Source organism: Sinohyriopsis cumingii, chromosome 5 (assembly GCF_028554795.1).
Source record: "Sinohyriopsis cumingii isolate HCF-2022 chromosome 5, ASM2855479v2, whole genome shotgun sequence".
Classification (NCBI taxonomy): domain Eukaryota; kingdom Metazoa; phylum Mollusca; class Bivalvia; order Unionida; family Unionidae; genus Sinohyriopsis; species Sinohyriopsis cumingii.
Window position 1 is genome coordinate 52055035 of NC_142965.1, and position 20849 is coordinate 52075883.

General features: G+C 37.2%; 1 protein-coding gene across 2 annotated transcripts in view; it reads left to right on the forward strand.

The window, feature by feature from the left end:
• Positions 1-19575: 19575 nt before the first annotated feature.
• The window catches only part of LOC149799161 (A disintegrin and metalloproteinase with thrombospondin motifs 18-like), a 78224-nt gene continuing 76950 nt past the window's right edge, over positions 19576-20849 (forward strand). Inside the window, exon 1 of one of the 2 annotated variants that reach the window (XM_089958331.1) lies at positions 19576-19725. The gene's annotated coding sequence lies outside the window, so the exon portion shown is untranslated. The other variant, XM_089958332.1, reaches the window with a different exon arrangement.

Consider the following 20849-nt stretch of genomic DNA (forward strand, 5'->3'; position numbering starts at 1 on the left):
CCGCTAAAATGTCCAACAGTACCGTAGCCGTTTGATTTTCACCCTCTTGTTTCTTTGCTGCTACTTCTTCTTGTTCTTGTTTTTTTCTTACCTCTTCTTGTTGCTGTTGCTGTTGCTGTAGGAGAAAAGCTTGTTCCGCTTCCTTTTGTCGTTGCATAAATTTCTCCAATTCTTCTTTCTGTCTCTGTCTAAAATTCTCCACTTGCGGTAATGAAGAATGAGACGAAGGTTCCGGAACAAATTCTTGCGAGGTAAGAAAATCCACAAAATCCCAATGTACCTCTTCTGAAAGTAAGTCCGGGTTCCCTTGGGCGGTCTCCACTGCTGGTGCACCCCAATGGATCGTTTTCTGAGTTTCCGTCATGTTGAATCACTGTCGCATAGATTGACAGCACACAGGCGCTAGCGAATCTATAAAGACCACATGACGTCACAGACTGCTCTCTTCGGATTGGATGCGGACTGACTGAATTTTGTAACGCGTGTTCGGATTGGTGAATGAACTCAATCCGTTTCAATCCTTCCTCTACCTATAAATAAGCGCAGTTCACTGCATTGATTCACCTGTTCTCGTCGCCTCACGATGTGGACCACAGTTGAATCATCCACCCTTGTGTCTTCAATGATGTTTAGGACGGACATGCTCATGTATGTCCGGTCCAAGTGGACTGTTGTTGATAGGACAGATACTAGTCTATGGATGAGAAGAGTTTACATAGAAAGACAAGGATGCCTCAAGAGGGTACTTGTGTATGGACCTGCAGTTAGAAGGAGTTTAAGAAGAAGAAGATGTGACAGATGCCGTCTATGTTAATATTAATATTAACATAAACCCAAAGGCCCTTTTCAGGGCCACCCACATTTCTCGAAAAGAGAAAGCCTTTCGATTGCCTACCCCTTTTTTTAATTTTTTGTTTTTAAAAAAAAAAATCCCATGTTCAATTCCCCTTGTCCCTAAAGTAGTTTTTTTTCTAACATGTTCAATTCCCCTTTGTCCCTAGACAAACCCAAACTCTATTCCCATGTTCAATTCCCCTTGTCCCTAGACAGACCCAAACTCTATTCCCCATGTTCAATTGCCTTTGTCCCTAGAATCGATATTTTTTTTCCATTGTTCGAATGCCTTTGTCGCTAAAATCAATATTTCCTTTTTTTTCCTTTCTCCAATGTTAAATTCCATTGTCGCTAATCTTACCCAGGGTTTTTGCCCATGTTAAATTTCCATTGTCGCTAATCTTACCCAGGGTGGTTAATGTTAAATTTCCATTGTCGCTAATCTTACGCAGGGGTGTTTTTAATGCTAATTCCCATTGTCGCTAATCTCACCCCTTTCACTACTCATACATTTTGTCAAAAAATTATCCCAAGAGAAATCAAAAAGTGCCGTGCGAAAATCTTTAGGTTTAAGGAAAAGGAAGAGTAGTGGTGAAATTGATGAAGTTATTGTCTCATGTACGAAGTGATATGCTAACGTACGTCATAGACCGGCTACAAATGGAAGTGAGATTTTTATTTGTTAATAATTTGACTGCTTTCATGTTTTTGTAGACATCTGAGATCTTACCTGGCAACATCACTTAGAGATATTATATTTTTCAAGCAAAATGTTATACTGATTATTGTATTGTTTTCATTAAGTGTTACTGTATTGCAATATATATTACAATATGATTATGGTATATCACAGTATATCGCAATCAGGTTTTGAACGTATTGTTACACCCCTAACGGTAAAGATGATATGATTGGTCGTGACAATCCAAAGTGCAAAGCACGATAGTTCGATCTGAAATGTATAAAACTGAAACGTTGTGAAAAGGACAGTGGTTTTGCAAGGAGTGTTAAACGAATACAGTTTGACTCTGAACGTTTGTATTTTTTCAGAACATGTTGCATAAAAAGTACAAATTGTAGATAACATCATTTACTGCATGTTCAAAACAGTTATATATAACCTGAGGGATCTGGATCCTAATGTGGATTTCCTGTAAAGAGTAAAGAATTCACAAAATTTCACTATATTTCTAAACCTTTTATCAAATAGGCATGAAGTGTATAAGACAATATAAAACAGTATTGCAGTGCTGTATGTAAGCCTACCTTGCAGCAAGCAAGTAAAGTTCTACATCATTTGATTTGTGTCTTTATAGGTGGTTTTGTGTGTGTCAGTAATATCACAGGAACATAATTTCATGATATAAAGTATTCTTCCTTAATAAATATGTCAGTCTGTTACAAACGTGACGTTCTATGTGACTCACTGTTATGCGTTGGTGTGGGATGTTCCCAATATTTATTTGAATTACTGAGGAATTCCCACCCTGGCTCGTTTTTGTAGGAAGTGAAATTAGTGACAGAGAGAGGTAAAGCTCCGAGCCCCCAGTCAGCAATACCGACAATTAAATTATTAAGAACACAAAGGTGAAATCCAAAGAATAACAATTTAATACAAATTAAACGATATTAATTTCTCAACCAATCTACTTCCTCTCGACCATGTGACAGCCTATTTCATCACGTGATTTTAGTGTGAGATGGCTTTCTCCTGTACTTGGTTTCTACTCATCTGTGTTTACTATGCCAATTGCTTTCCTCCTTCCGGCGTTCTCCGATTCTTCCTGTCCTCTTCCCATTTTGTCTTCTTTTCTCCTCCTCCTTTTCTTTCTCTCTTTCTCCTTCAACGAGGCTTGTTCCCCGCCTACTTCTATTCTCTATTTCTCCTTCAACGAAGCTTGTTCTCCGCCTACTTCTATCCTGTCTCTCTGAGACTCGGGACTTAAATACTCTGTCCCCAAAAGCTTCCTACGAAAAACACAAGGACGTTAGCATTTGTGTTAGCCATCTCGCTCACACTAAATCAACAATCAATCAATCATCAGATCAAGGTTATCTACATCTTTGGTCACGCATTCATGCACATCGAAAAACACACACGTTCTTATAAAACAACGTTGCAATAAGAGCGGTATCCTACTTACCATACAGAAATCACTAAATTGCGTCACATCAATATATATATATATTTCCTTAATCTCATTATTCTCAACAATATCACAATAATCCAACGCATTTCTGTACATTACACTCCCACAAGTGTACACAAATATTCAAATATTCATATTATTTAAATTTACACACTGCAGCCATTTTACAAGCTACCATTTAATTCAACAATTGCAAAATCTAGAATATCCCATAAATAAATACACTAGTTTACCACGAAGTAACTAAATAGCGAATTACAATATTAATTCTGACGAGCGAGCAATCTACATAATCATAGCTCATTTCTCAAGTACGCATATAAATCAAACAATACAAGGGTAATTCTACGTACTAACGAATCTAGTAAGTAAATATACATACCGCACATAATTACAATTACAATGCCGTAACATTCTGCAACAATCGAGCAAATAACTCACTGACCTTTACGAAGCTTTCTGTCCTTAGAATGTACTAAGAGTTTTCCCGCCAAATCACGAGTGGCTCCCTCGGAGTGAGTATATTCTGCTTTACCAGTACGACGGCTTACAAATCACTAATTCGTTATCAGTCCGACTGACTGTTAAGTTCTGGTTCGAATTGATGGCCCCACCCTTCCTCAGTTCTGAATGGATATCAAGTCTACCCCCAGTCGGTCCAGTTTAACAGACGAGCCTCAGGCCATCTGTCAAAGCGGAGAGATTTACAATAGCGTTGAGGGTCCTTTGTTTTTAGAACAAAGCTTCTAACATCTATATGCTAGTGTTAACACCTAACGAGCGGATTTTGTACAAACAAAAATCGCCATAACAGTGCAGGGTCGACATACTCATTGCACTAATCCATTCCTTTGTTCCTAACTTACGTAATCGCGGGCAGGCAAACGTGACAAAATGATTACTGCAATAAACTGAGCGTTTAGTTGGTTCCCAAGACTTGACGTCTGGTTAGTCCCTTTACATTGCTGTCAATCACATTTTCTGTCTTTGCACGTGTTTTGGAAACGTAAAGAACGACGATTTGTCCCCATCATATGTGATGTTTTTCAACGCACAGCAACACAAGCTTTCAGCATTTCAAACCATTCTTAAAGTAACAATATTGATAATCTGTCGCTAGTCTACTGCCTTCAATTAGTGATTGCGAGGTTAACGCCTTACCGACATTTAGACCGAAGTTGGCGTATCTACGTAAGAGAGAGTACTCTTATTGCGAATTACTCAGATGTTCGGATTCATAAATACACAGTAAAACATGGCTATGATCGGTGAATAACCCGTGCTCTGCCTTGGTATTTGGAAGTGAGCCTTCAATTGGGCGCCATCGATTGGGATAGTTCGCGCATCGTGTATATGAAGGGTGTCCTGTAAAAACATTTTTGACTTTCTTCTTCGTTAGCAGAGCCTGCTAAACTATGAAATTATTTGTCTAGATTGTACCTCCACTTTGTCCGTCTGTTTTTCCATTTACTTTACCTGGTTCTCTAACTTAAAATTTTGCTCACGAAGTTCCCTATTCTCCTACCTTAAGTCATTCAAAAGATCACTAACTTTCTGGTTAAGTTCAGTATTATTTTGGTTCATGGTTTTCAGTTCTGCCTAAATATTTGTCAGAACCTGGTTAATATCCATTAGCGGCTGGTCTATGGCTATAGGGTTATTTGCCGGATTGTTCCAGGGTCTGATGTTGACAATTTCGTCTGTCTCTAGTTGGCCCCGGGCCAGGGTTTGCTCTACCGTAGGGCTCACTACTAACTAGTCCCAATTAAAAACGCTCTAAACTACAAAAATAGTCGTTCTTCTAACCATCAACACTTGCATCATCGTTTGTAACTTTCCTGACTTTACAAAGGGGTGAATTCTAACACATTACAGTTCACTATAAACAAATTTTCACTTCTAACGTGTCTTGATCTCTACATATGGCACCTGTACAAAAATAATTTTGTAATGAGTGCATTCTCAATCAGGACTCATGAATTTGATTGATAAAAAAAATATCCTCACGAGAATCTATTTCTACATGGCCCCATTCACACACCAGTTCTCCGCAGCTGCTCGCACGCGCTTTAATATTAATACTTACTAAACAAAATAATAGCCATTTTATTTCGAAAGAGGAGAATTCTTCTAAGGGTCGAAAACCGCTTTGTCCCCTAACCACTGAACGGATGGCTTAAGGACGGAATAGTAGTATCAAACAGATTCAGTTGACAAAGCCACAGGAATAATGCACATAGCTTCCTGCGCAAAGATTGTTGATTTATATTTTGTAATTTGTTATTTTTTATTTTGAAATTCTTATGTGACGGCAGACGCCCATTTTGAGTAAATTATTTCGGATTATCATGTGCATTATTAACGTCCGTAAGAATTGGCCAGAAGTTGTTTGTTTGCTGCTTTGAGCAGGATTTAGGTTGTTGTTGTTGTTGTTGTGGGGTTTAACGCCATTTTTCAGCACACGATAGGCTATGCATGGCTGCCAGCATTAATGGTGGAGGAAGAAACCGGGAAAACCCCTAGAAGAACCACCGACCCACGAGGAGCTACTGGCAAGCTTTCTCACATACCCACATTGGCCGAATCCTAGGCTCGAACCCACGCAGACAGAGATGAGATGGCAGTGATCCGTAACGGAGAGCGCTTTAGACCTCTTGGCCACTCGGCCACCCCCCTTCCAGGATTTAGGTAAATAAATACCTAGTTGTGTGAGTTTTTCGAGAAACAGTCCTAAATATCGACCTGCATAGTCAGTAGTACCTGATGTGAAATACAGAAATGTGGGCTAGGAAAGCGTACTAATAAACCATCAAAATGCGATACATGAAGAAAGTAAAAAACATAAGTATGAGATCAGAATCTCTTTAATGTGTGGTCGTTAGCTTATTAGAAGAAATTATTTGCGGTAATGGTGCGTTGAAAGAAACCTTCAGATGAGAACGACTCTTGTCTTGAGGTCTTTGGATATATGGGTAACATAGATCTCAAGGCAGCCTTACGCGAATATTTTTTTAAATATTTTTTATTCGCTCGGTATTAAGGTACGTGTTACAAAATATTTATATATACACATGACATATTATATGCAAGTTGTGGAAGTAGTTACTTTACGGACACACTATCTTTCGCTAAATCCCTCTGTTATTTAAAACAGTCGGTACGTTAAATGCTCTATGAAAAGTATTGGCGGGCAGTACATTTGGTGGAGGACGAGCCGAGGAAAGAACAACCGACCCATAATAATAATAATAATAATAATAACAATAATGAGGACTTTGTATAGCGCCTAATTTTTAGAAGCTCTAAGCGCTTTACAACATTAGACAACACCTATAAGATAAAAAAACATATATAATGATATGATTACAAAACAAACACCATGAAATTAGAAAACATAAAAACATGCTGAAAAATATTTAAGGTAGGAAACATTATTAGGCTTTAAGATTGTTCTTGCGGTCGAAATAAGTGAGTTTTGAGAGCACTCTTGAATGGGATCACTGTGTCTTTGTGTCTAAGTTCAGTGGGCAATTCATTCCACTTTGCTGGGCCCTGGTATGCAAAAGAACGTTGTCCATACGAATTTGTTTTCATAGTGGGAATAATGAGTATACGATTGTCAGAAGAGGAGCGTATAGGTATGTTGGACTGGAGTCCTTCAGTGAAACGTAGCACAGAGAATAAATTTTGTGTAACTGTTGTCAGGCTTTCTTGCATCCTCAAAATGGTCAAGCCAAGATTCGGACCAACACTGCGAGAGGCTGAGAAGTGAATGATCTGTGAAGGAGAGCGCCTTAGGCCAATCGGCCACACGACGCACAATGTACAAATAAAGTATTGCTACTGGATGCTCATATGGAAATGATAAACATGTGCAAGTACAACACAAGCTAATTACATAATGTAGTAATAATCTAATCTGACATAGATTACACAACATACACTACACTCTTCTAATTGATGTGCACGTAGTACAAAGGTGCTGGAGATATACCAGAATTATGTATGTATGTATAAATGAACTTGCGCGACTATGTTAATGTAAGTCATTGATATAAATATTGAAAAATTTGGCAAAAGAACAGACCCCTGTACGAGTCCATTAGTCTGACGCCTCCACGAGTTGCAGTTCTCTCTGATGTGCACTCTGAAACGCCTGTTGCGAAGGAAAAGTTCAACAGTCTCAACTATCCAGCATGGCAATGCTTTGGGCATTTTCAGCAGCGGCCTTGCATGCCAGACAGTGTCATATGCAGCAGTTAGATCCAGAAAAACTACTTCAGTTTTAAGGTTCCTCTAAAACCATGCCAAGCCATGTCGTGTATGCAGATGAAATTGCTCTCGGGACCCAAAGTCGCTCATTTGATTAGCTTGAGGTGGTACTGAACAAGGACCTGGAGAATATGACGGACTTCTTCAAGAAATGGCATCTACAGTCAAGCACTCCAGCGTCTTCCACCTTAACAATGCAACTGCGAACCGTTAGCTTTGCATCCTCATCAATGGGCAGCAAATAAAACACGACCCGACACCAGCATACCTTATTTGTGACTCTGGACAGATCACTGATATTCTACAACCACCTGAAGAAATCTGAAACAAAACTTAGCACTCGAGACAACCTACTCCAAAATTTGGCTTGCTCAACTTTGGTGCTAGTGCTCAGACACTCAAGACATCAGCACCGGCCCTCTCATGTTCGACAGCCGAGTACTGCGCTCCTGTCTGGGCTCTATCATCCCACACTAAGTTAATTGATGTCCAGCTCAGCACAACAATGCGCATACTCTCTGGAACACTTCTTCCTACTCCTTTACCATGGCTGCCACTAGTCAGCAATATTCCTCCTCCTCATTTGCGTCGCAAGGATGAAGCCACAAATATGTTGGCTAAGGTCTATGCGAGTGAGAAACTTCCACTGTACATGGATATTATCTCATATCCAGCAATCCGCTTGACTTCGAGATTCCCAATCTGGTTAGGTCTGTTGCCTTAGGATATGACAGATATTTCGGCATGGAGTGTTGAGTGATCCTCAAGAGATGTTGTAAACTACTCCCTCGTAGCGGAGCCATCTGTCTAAACATTCCACGTCATCTGTGGACCACATTAAACGGCTTTCGGACAGGACAGGGTCGTTGTGCAGTCAACCTTCCCGATGGGGCCAGGCCACTAACTCCTCCTGTTGCTGTGGAGTTATTCAGACCATGTCACACATTTTGAACAACTGTCCACTTTCAAAGTTCGCCGGTGGATTGTATGCTCTGCACGTTGCTCATGATGACGTTGTTAAATGACTGAGCAGGCACTGCACACGATAATAAAATGTATGTATGTATGTATGTATGTATGTATGTATGTATGTATGTATGTATGCATGCATGTTGAGACATCAAACATGTTGCTTCCTCTTGTATTCTAATGTATCCAGCATACATCATTCGCCAGCATTTTCGCGTTACCTTGCCTCTTACTAATATCCTTTCTTTTTCCCTTCAGTTTTCATTGGGTGAAACAAAATATCTTGCAAGTAAATGCGGCCATATATAATTTTGTGTTACCCAGAGGCCAGAGTTTTAACTTCAGAAAATAAAAATAACAGATACAGTACCTAATCCACCTCATCCACTCCAAACCATTGTTTGATGAAGACTTGCCTCTTTATACTGTATAATGTAGATTATCACTGTCACGTTAGAATGCTAAAAAAACGCCTATCGCTCGTTGTCTTGATTTCCTTGTTACTGTATGAATATCTGTGTAACCTTTCGGGATGGGTTTCGCATTAGTTCTGGAATAACTGTTTAGTCTTTAATAGTCCCATCAGAGCAGTACCACACCGATCGATCCACATAATAAGCATTGTCATTTGATATTGCGTCCAACGCAGCACTTAACTGGAAATGAAAATTATAATGTTTGTCTTATATATATATATATATATATATATATATATATATATATATATATATATATATATATATATATATATATAGATGTGTGTGTGTGTGTGTGTGTGTTACTACTGTCAAATGAGAAATATTCGCTGATATAAAAGTTGCTGCTTGAAAGTAATAGGCTGATTGCCCTGAGAATAATATTTATTAGGGATAAACTGTTTTCTCATAGTATTTGTTTTTTTTGGGGGGGGGACGGGGTTCTTGCAAATTTGCTATCAACAAAGAACACAAATACACAAATTCACATACAAAAACGAAATGAAATTATCAAAGATCTAATTTAAAAGTAGTATATTTATGTGGAGACTCCAAAGTTACATGAAAAAGATGTCTTTTATATTCCATGTTCTTTTCAACGCGGTATTAACACATATACTTTACCGTGTCTGCCCGTCAAGTTCTATCCGTTGTGTACCTCGCCGCCTTGATTCCAACAAGCATTTTTAGCCGCAAACTGAAAACTTCCTTTGCTAAGGTGGCAGGGTCCAGTTTCGTAAATTGGCCCCTGGCAAATTTCTTAACTTAAAGCTATGGTGTGACTTTTTCAGCTATTATTGTTTACTATTTATAGATATGGATATATTTGTGAACTAGGTGTTTCGGGCTTATGTTGTTCTTGAAATTGATGTCAGGCATATACACCTTCCATAGTTGCTCTACAGTATGTTGATCGTGAAATACCAATAGTCGGCTAGGAAGAAGAGCTAGCCTCCCATAGCAGTAGACACGTGGGTTCAAGGCAAGTAGAGTATCTCAAAAACGGCTTGGATGACAACTATTCTGAATTGCATCAAACTATTTAGTAGACAATGTTTTTCAAAATTTTCATGCAGGGAAAGACCTTGCGTTTGCACTGTGAGCACAACATGCTGTCAAAAATGGCCTTTGGATGTGAAAAATGCATGAATAAAATAGGGGTTGGGTGCATAAACTTCTTCTGCTATGAACTGCCATTGACTTCTCTGGTCAAGTGAATACTATTCTTATGCTTTGTTTTAATACAGGTATCTAAAAATATGGACCTTTTTTACCTCACTTGTGTATTTGATTTTTTATGATTTTTTATACTAGGTTGCTGATTGCGGTATTAAATTTGTACATAAAAACTGGCCCCTGCCCCCTAACTCGTAGAGGTTGTGCTCGATACTCAATTCTTCGTATAGCGTGATTTATAACAATAAACAAACGAGCGCTTATCTGTTTACGTTATTTAGTGAAGCGAAGATACAATGAAGAGGTCGTGGGAAATTTTCTTAGTGCTGTATGATGTTATCCAGCTGTGAAATCCAGTTCCTTTGAAACAGTAATCACGCCCTACCTATATAATATAGAAAAGGGCGAATGAAGATGAATCATAACTAAACTTCTTATACGTATTTTGTTTGAATCGTTCTTGCACTTTATAAATATCAATTCCATTAGAACAGTAGAAATGAGATAGAAAGACAGACATACATAGTTTTATTTACATTTCTTCTTTCCACTTAAGATAACATTGTAAAAGCTTGTTGGTTTCAGTAAAGATTTCTCAAATGCGTGAAATTAAAATAACTGGAAATAAGACTATTCCGAAACACGGTTAATTTTCACACTTCAAAAACAAATTGAATTTCTTTAAAATATTTTCTAACATTCGAGCAACGGACTAGCGCTGATCGCTCTGGTAGCCTAGTGGTTAGAGCGTCCGCCTCGGATGCGGGAGGTCGTGGGTTCGATCCCAAGCTGAGTCATAATAAAGACTTGATAAAAATGGTACTAACAACTGCCTCGCTTGGCGCTCACCATTAATAGGTTAGTGTTAGGACTGGTTGGCCTGGTGTCAGGATAATGTGACTTGGTTGGACATCATGCTACATGTCTGCAACATGATGCCCCAGTGCTAGGCATAACTATAAACTGCCACACTGCAGACATCGTAGCGAAATGACTGAACAACTGTTAAAGCTACGTTAAAAATCCAAATTACACACACACACACACACACACACACGCGGACAATCGCCCAATTTCTGTTACGATACTATTTTGCTAAACTAACAAATAAAAAGGAAGTAAAATAAATACTAACAAGTCAGACGGAATAGAGTGTTCCGAACGAATTCCCGGTCCTGAATATGCAGATATACCAATAGCCTTGAATGCTCTAATGTGCCAACAGTCTTGATGTATCACAATGGCATTGTCCAGACCTCCTGTGAATGAATTCATAATAATCCACAATATTGCTTTGTAATTGCAATAAAAGTGACCCAACCAATTGATTCATCTCAGATTAAATCTAAACACAACATGAAATACATCTGCAGATTCACATTAAAACAAGAACAATATAAGGAATTAGGAATTAATTAACTCTCTCTCTCTCTCTCTCTCTCTCTCTCTCTCTCTCTCTCTATATATATATATATATATATATATATATATATATATATATATATATATTTCCTACGTGACTTATGTTGCAATACAACCATCCTGACTTAATTATCCAGTGGTAAAGTACTCACTTATAGCTCTATTAAAAATTGAATCAACATTCATACACCAAAAGTTAAACTCTCATTACAGTTTTACATAACTACTGACAAACTGATTTGTTGTGCTTTGCACATTAGTCATAATAAAGTAAAAACAAACATACAAACATACTGTCCTTTGTGAAATACATGTGTGTGTGTGTGTGTGTGTGTGAGAGAGAGAGAGAGAGAGAGACTTGGGATGGGTACCTAAAAATTATTTCTGGTACATGACATTAAACTTTAAACTTAAACACAGTTACATATTTAGCTCAAGATTCATCCTTTATCTCTTGTTCTAGATGCTCGACTTATATAATATTTTAACAAATGAGAATACTGTTGACTTTTGTAGGGATGTACGGTAGATGTACGGTAGACCCACTGCCTACGGCAAAAGGAATGATTGACAAGGATTATTAAAAGTCGAAATATGTGTACATATTACTTCGAGGCGCCCTGGGACAATATTCTTTAGCCCCCCCCCCCCCATTCTTTGCTACAGAGAACGATTGTAATGTCAGTTACACCCACCCACGGCTCTCCTCCTAAGTACAGGTTTTTGAATAATTTTCCCCCTTACACTAAGGTAAAGATGAAATACTGTTAACAATCCAGCTAAAAACAGAGCTCTCGACTGCGCACGGGTGGGTGGGGTGGATTCCCTCTCCAAATTCTATCCACACAGCGCAAAAACTACCGATTACTTTCGAGGAGTGTTGATTATGGTGATATTCCCTCCTTAGAAAAGGCAGATCTGCCCCTTTCTATCCCAATCATTTTTTTTTTCTTTTATTTTCTTTGTGGAAGAGGAGCATAATTTGTTCGCAAATAATGCTTTCTGCAGCATGTTTGTGTATATAGTCGTCCAAGTGCCTACGGGCCCTGCTCTCCATACATTTAACGCTCCGCCGAGTTTGCTATAATTAAAACATGTGTTGTGAATTGCAATAGGGCTGAATGTGAAACCATTAAATGTTGATTGTACCTGTGCAATGTAATTTTGATCTTTACCCAAGTTACCGTAAGTTGTGGGCTGAGTAGACAAGATAGATATTCGTACACATGCATATGAGGTATGAATAATTACCACTGGAGAATGAGACCATTGATTTTTTAAATGACCGTGTCGAGGTAAATTGATTTCAACTAATCCATGTGAAAAAAGCTGATTGTTTGCAGCAATGACGATATTCACTGAACATGATGTGACATCTATGTATTGACCAGCATGTGATAACCAAATATGTTCGTTGTGACAGTTATGTATTGACCAGTACGTTGTGGCAGCTTTGCATGTTACATGCACATGGGTATTTACTTGACCTAGTTTACCCCAACTTTCCAAAGATTTCCATACAGCTTCAGTTGTAAATTAGAAAGCCCGACGTGTCCATTCTATACCTAAATTTTACTCTAATTAATGCAAGACCACAGATAAAACAAACTGCCAAATATATCAACCGCACATCTGTATGTTTTATCTTCATCCCGTTTCCGTACCGCCAACCGTTCACGCCTTAGAAAATATACGAGTATCCATTTACACTGGGAATTATTTTAACTCCGCCACCTTAGGCCAGTCAATGTATGCTTTCCAGGCACATTTCGCTAATATAACTGCACCACATTGCCCCCATGTCGACATAAACGGTATCTGCCAAGTCCCTTCTTATTTATTCCCTTGTGTAATTTACCGGTTTCCTACCGTAAATACTGCCCTTGCAGTCACACCACCAATGTACACCATTAGATTTTAATATGGACTATCTTACGACAGGGACATTCATTCGGTTTTGGCCGGAATTCACTACTAGTGAACCATGGCATCATGGAAACTCACTAACACGTCACCCGTGTGTTCCTAATAATTGGCTAACTACTTCGGGCTAGGAATATTTCCATTGCGCCGAATTCCAATAATCACACAAGTAATCACACAAATCTAAGAATTCCTTAAAACGGGGCGCTATAACCAAACGCGCATACTCCATATTTAAAACAGTATTAACCAGTACGTTGTGACATCTATGTATTGACCAGCATGTGATAACCAAATAGGTTTTGTTGTGGTAGCTATGTATTGACCGGCATGTGATAACCAAATAGTTTCATTTTCGTAGCTTTGCCCTCACCCGAATGTGATAACCAAATATGTACGTGATGTTAGCTAAGTGAGACCTTGTAGAAGAAACAGTTTTATGCTGGTCTGTTGGTTCTTCGAAGCTCGCATTATGTGTTATTTTGTCCCTTGATGCTGGCTTTCAGTTAACCTTTGACGTGCACATCAAGTTGTAAAGAACCGGTAAATGTCAAAAACGTTTGCAAATTTCATTCCTTAAAATTATATCATTTACTGGCAGTACAGCGCTTTGAGTTTTATAATGTACACCGTGGACACTATAAATACGACTGACACTGGTAAATGTCAGTGTTATCCAATAACACATTCGAAACCCACTAAACCTTGTTTTTGCCGCCCGCAACCGGTTAAACGCAATGTCCGTTCGTTTGTCTGTACAAACATTTTAGCCGAAACCTTACAAATACATCTTGATTGCTCTTTCTTACCCATTAAAGGTCCAATGACACCATTAAACGTACCTTTTAGATTTTCATGAGGAATAAGACATGTGTGATAATTTATAAATAATTTTAACCATTTCGGAAAGTACATACAGTACTTCTGTTAACATTGTGGTAATTAAGACTTTTTATGAAGTGACTATTAGATCAGACGATGTGAACATTTTCAACAGGACTATTTATAAAATTCTGGAAAAAATTGTAATTCAATTTAATTTAATTCGTTCTATTGTACAAAACATGTGTCAGTCGGCTTGCAATATCTCCAAAGAAGAATAAACAAACGATGTATCTGCGGTGATTAACAAATGTTTGAAGGCAAGTTTAAAGAGTATGTCGACCTAGTTGAAAAGGGCAGTTTGGTCTTTCGATGTGTTGTTATCTTATCTGTCACGTTTGGAAAGAACCAGAAAAAGCGTTGATTCTTTCAATTGGTCTTTGTCATTCCTCTTGAATATGGCAGCTACAACAACAACTCAATAATCTTTTTTCTGATTTTGTTTTTTCGCAGCCTACAAGTTTACAGGTAGACAGTTGAAAAGATTATATATATATATATATATATATATATATATATATATATATATATATATATATATATATATATATATATATATATATATATATATGTATGTATGTATGTATGTATGTAAACTTACACACACATACGTGCACATTGAGTAATTGAAGGTCAAGTTGATATGACCATACCTCTCTGTCTATGAAATCTCAAAATTATAGTCCATTGCGAGTCAGACAGACAGACAGACATTTGAGTTGTACGCATGTGCATGTATTTATCAGTATCTTATAAAGTGTATCCAGAATTTTTCTTTTTATTTCTTTGATTATTAATCCATTAAGTTATATTTGCGTTTGCTAAATTATTGGATTTAAGGGGTGTATATTGCATGGAGTGTATCGTATTTGCTTAGTGTTGTTGGATCACCTGTAAGGTACGTTTACAAAATGCCTTTGTGAGTCACACGGGTTTGGTTACAACAGCATTGCACAAAATGTAGCGCAACGTTGCAACAGTGATTAGGGTAAGCTTGTGTGTCAAGGTATACTCTCTACAACTATATATAATTATTTCATAGCACATTTGTACGTTCTTTTCTAGTGGGCCAAATTCAGACCATGGGGAAAAGGGGAGGTATGGCTTGGGGAGCGAGGAACATCGGCAAATTAACAAGTTTTGTGCTTAGAAAATATCCCATAATAGTCTCCTGAGAAAAGAGCTTTTGTATCCAAAAAATGCATTGCAATATTAAAGAGAGATAGACAGGCAGGCAGGCAGACAGATAGACAGACAGACAGAGAGAGATACAGAGAGAGAGAGAGACAAAGAGAAAGAAAGAGAGAGAGAGACTGATATAGAGATACATAGGTGGGGGGGGGGAGCGGCAGCAGACCAGATTCAAGGATTGGTGACAAAAGGGAATTCTGGACAAGGGCGTAATTTAAAATCACAAAGGAGTAACTTGGAATTTAATTCTCTCTGGAACTAGATTCATCATGTAAAAAACGCGAATAAGCACTTTTTATTCAAAATTGCATGAAAGTAAACAACGTGTAAATTTAAGCGTGAATGACGATGGAAAGTTTCATACTTTAACACTACGTAGGATATATCTTGAAAATCAAAGCAACGACACTGTATACAATTCAGTAGTAAAGCGATGTTCGTTTTAATTACTGACGTTTTTGTTTGTTTGTTTGATTGGTTGGTTGAGGTTTTTTTTTTCTTCTTCTTTTTGTTTATTGTTTTATGAAACTTTGATATAGTTCCAAACAGCTATAATTTAGTCATCACGTGACAGGAAGTATGGGAAGTATAACTTTTGGATCCTATTTTTCGACTGTGAAACATCAATTTCACCAGCTTTAAATTAAGCACGATAATTGAATTAAGCACCAACATCATATCTGGAGCCTTTTGCTTCCTCAAAATTGGATAAGATCTTTTCACGTTTTTGTGGAGCTATACATATTTTTTTTTTAAACTAAAGTTTTCCATTAAAAGTCTTTCATAAAACGTGCTCTGGAGGGACTAATACGATGCATACAGGACCTGCTGAAGTGTTCCTGATATATGCATACACCATGCACAAGATTCCTGCTTGTTACCGTAAAAATTATGATTCCAATCTCTCCCTGTATTTGTTTTATAGGAGACAGTAACTCCAGTCAGAACCTAGCCCATTGCAAATAAGTTTGGTGAAACCCGAGTTTTCATGTGGGATTTCTAGAATAGTCCACTGTTTAATAAGTTTGTAATTGAGGAAAAGCCCTGCAACGGAGACCTAAAAATGTCCATAGCGCACACTTGTGACGCATAGTGTGGGAAATACTATTTCAACCGCATACATGTACTGAGTGAGTACAGATGAATGAAGTTCTTTTGTTATATATACGACACTGCATTTCATAAATCTTCGCTTTGAAAGGTTATTTGGATCGCAAACAATCTTTCTTTATTTCATGAGTTCAACTAGAAATCTTTATTTTTGTCGACTGCATTGTAACAGTCTGAGATGATGTCATATTTCTCGACTGACTGGGACGAGTTAATGAGCTCCGTGATTATGACTTAATACACCATTTTAATACAATAAACGGTAGAAGGTAAATAGAACGTGTATCTAAAATACTTAACGTAATGCCTTTATAAATATGTATAGTTGTTCTGTGTCTTAAAGTAACATCTCAGCTATATGAGACGGAACTGATCTAATCAGGGGATGCGTGGGGACAAGGAACATGTCTAATCAGGGGGATAAGTGGGGACAATAATTGACATCGTTTTCCTTTGAGTAGGCAGACACTCCAATTGCTGGATCAACATAATCAAAGTTAAATAAGCCTTTTATTATACTTTACATCGGTTTGATTGTATAATTCATTTTTATTTCAGCTTGACAGACAAAGAAATACTTAGTTCATTCCTTTGGGCTTATCTCTTTCCTAATATATACAAATTCCAATAGAAAGAATTCTTAAATTATTCAGAAATTTCATTGCGCACAAGAGGCTTCGGTACCATTTGATATCAGTCAAGGTAAGCCTTTGTATATGGATTCCAGAATCCCCCCCCCCCCTCTCTCTCTCTCTCTCTCTCTCTCATTTCTTTGTATACTGTATTGAACTGTTCAGACTTAATGAATTAGTTTTATTGGAGTTTGCTAAATTTTGTTTGCATTTGACGTTTGGCTGGTAGAGTAAACATGTCAATCGATTTTGGTTTTAAATGGCATTTGAAAACTCTGCTAATTGGTAAAATAACTAACACATGAATTCTGCCAATCGATATTTCTGGAACATGAACACTAATGGACTGGTTAATATTTAACGGCAGTTAATAATCATTCCTATGTTCTCAAATTCTTTCATTACCGTAAATCTTTAGATAGATGTGCCCAAAACAGGTGGCATGAGAACAACTGTACATTCTGTTTCGTATATTTGATTTCATTTATATTTGATTTAATTTGTGTTAGATTTGATTTGTTTGTTTGTGGGTTTTGGAATCTTTGTATTTTCTTTACATGTCAATATAATGTAATTTTGTTTACAAGGAATTTGATATTTTCCAGAAAATTCAGTTTGACCTGAATCTTTCCATAAATACCTAAAAATAAAAACACTTGTTTCTATTGTTGACTTAGTTTCTGGCCTTGATTCAGGGTCAAGTAAACAACTTTTATTCTCGGAGTAAAATGATTGGTTCTTATCAAGGACATAGAGGGGCTATGTGATTTGTATGTGTTAACATGATCACTTGATCCTCTATTTCGCAATTAGGCATTTCAAAAATTGCGAACTACTTAGTATTAATAGTGATGTTGAGAGAGAGAGAGAGAGAGAGAGCGAGAGAGGGAGAGAGATCAGAATTTTGGGGGCTTTTAAACTCTTGATGTCAAGTTGTTTTCTTCTGTTGTGACTAGTTTTGAGTTTTTGAGTTTTATTTTAATTTTTTGGATTCTAAAAGATTAATTCGTTTCTCTGGTAATACTTTGTGGTCATACAGAATTCTTGAACAAAGACATTTCTTACAACTTTTATTTGGATCTCCAGGACCGGAGGATTAATTATTGTGTTTCTACAAGGAACTGTAGACTTCAACACAGTACAAGTTACAGCATAGGTCATCGCCTTCCATCTTGGATTCTTCGTCGGGACTCGAACTTGAATTCATTAAAACATTTTATTATTAGGACTTCTAAAATTTTATTCGTGGATTATTCTTCGATTATTTTTGGATTTGATTCTAGAAACCGTAAGTTATTTTTTTTTTCATTTTTTTACAGTATTTTTCCAGGGAAATAAATACTTTGTTAAAAATTTTCAAAGCTTGTTGTTTTCAATCTTTCTTGTGTTACTGTTTATTCGAGCCTAAACACGTGACATAAGAATTCTGTGAGATATGGATTCGGATCACAATTATTTTTCCTATATAGTCTTAACATTTGTTTCCCATCACTGAATTATCCACTGTGTAAAAATCCTAACAATTCATGTATACTCTAAAGTATCTTCAAAGATGAACCCAGTGTGAAGTTATTACTTAGGGTAACGGACATGTTTTTGAGAGACTGGAAGATAAACAAGGCAAGGTGCAATGGGTCACATATTTCACTTCCGGATCAGAATCAGCGCCTCATTACTCACTGTTCACTGGCTCCAAAACACATACACCGTAATGTTCATAAACAGTTATCTTTTAATCAATATGAAGAATGACGAAACCTAACTCTAGTACCAGCACCAAAATTGGAGAGGAAAACATGCTCTAAAAGTATACTGGCACTACATTCGTTGGTACTGAATCTGAGGTAATAATTGTGACCTAAGTCCATTTGGACTACAGGGGCTCGTATCGTTGCTTACAATTTAACTGTCAAACATTAATATAAAATAATATGCTATATGTATGGCTGATAGTTAAATTGTAAGCAATGATGCGAGCTCCTGTGATTTGGACGACGACTGACTCACTGATCGGCTCGATAACGGCGGATTGCTTGGCTTAGGTACAAGCAGTGTATTCTGGTTTTTATCGCAAATTACGAAGTTATCAGCAAGTTTTCGTTTGATGGTGGATATGGCAATCTGTGGATTTAATGTCTGTTATTAAATTTGCTTAATTTCTTGATAATATTTGTGTTGTTTTTATCATCAGTAAACATAATGTTAACTATATTACTACCGTATCTGGCATATAAAGACAATGTTTAGAATAGCTGAACTTTTCTCGTACTCCTATCATAACAAACAAAGTGAAGAATTTCGTGAAGCAAATGTGTGGTGTATTTAGGTTGCAGATTGCTTTGGGCTCTGGGTGAAAAATTGCAGATTTTTTTAAAATGAAACTTTGTGTCACCATTTAAATGCTTTGACGAAATCGTACAGTCTGGTATAAGGACCACATATTGCTTTCTGATGTAAATATGATTCTAAATCAAAGGAGTGACATGTTACGGAAATGCGCCCTTGATGTAATTCAAACCTTTTTATCTCTCATCAAATACGCACTGTTAGAACAAGAAAGGCTTCACTAAGGTCATACGTACTCCACTTAACTGCATATGCTTCGTTATGCTGTTGCTAATGTAAGAATGGCTTGTAGACCGTTTAACTTCATAAAATGACGTGTATGCGGAGGCAGTAGTGTCATAGGTAAGTCATCTGGGTTCTGGGACCTGTGATGGTCTTTATGGGGAAGTGAACTATACTCATCTACGAGGGACTTATGCGAGTGGGGTGGAAACAAGTAGGATAGGGGTCTGTGGGACAGAATCTCTGGTAGGGAACCCAAGGGCGATGACTCAGGAAGCTCCGGCATGTTCAATGTTTACAGGTACAGTTGTAACCATTTAACTGCAACGAAAACTTCGTCTAGGAGACGTTCCTTTGTGCCATACTTATTTTAATGCGGTGGTGGTGGAAGTTGGGAGGTGGGGGGGAAGGAATCTTTTATATATTTTTTATGTAATTGCATTCATGGGGTACGAAGGACGTAACTATATTTGTTTTGTTTGTTTGTTTCGTTGTTTTTTATCTTCTTCAAATCGACGCAATTTTTTGCAGATAATATGCATACATTTACCATAGCCTTTTCACGTACCGTATCTACTCACTTATCACAAGAGTTCAACTGCAAACTACGCAGACATAGATCTGCCGTGGCATAACATATGTAGATTATCAAACGTTTAGATCTCTCAGTTATATGACATTTATATATGTTATCAAACGTTTGGATCTTTAAGTTTTATGTAGGTTATCAAACATTTGGATTGCACTTAATATAATGTCTGTAGTTTTGTTTTGAATGAGATAAATATAATCTCTCATGTACTACCAATTATGTCTATATGTTGAACTTGTGTCATTTATTTGGAATGTTGGCTATTCATTTCATCTCGAGAAACTAATTTTGTACTTAATTAAAAAAGAAACAACAAGCAAAAAAATAGATAGATGAATAAATAAATAAGTAAATAAATAAATAAATAATGTGTGTCCTCTATCCTTATAATTCAGTACTATATAAATATGGTTCAATACAAATCTTAATGTGTCGGATACCAATAATGACAAAGTAATAAGTATGTGTGAGGTGTTAACCTTATCTTATTGGAAAGACATTGTGTGGGTCTGAGGGGGCCCCTCTCATATGACATCACGCAATTTTGACTGATTTCCACATTCAATGGAGAAAAAAAGTTTTATTTACATGCTTCGATGGTTCTCTTAAATGTCACAATATACGGTAATATGTCAAATGATGTATGATAGTG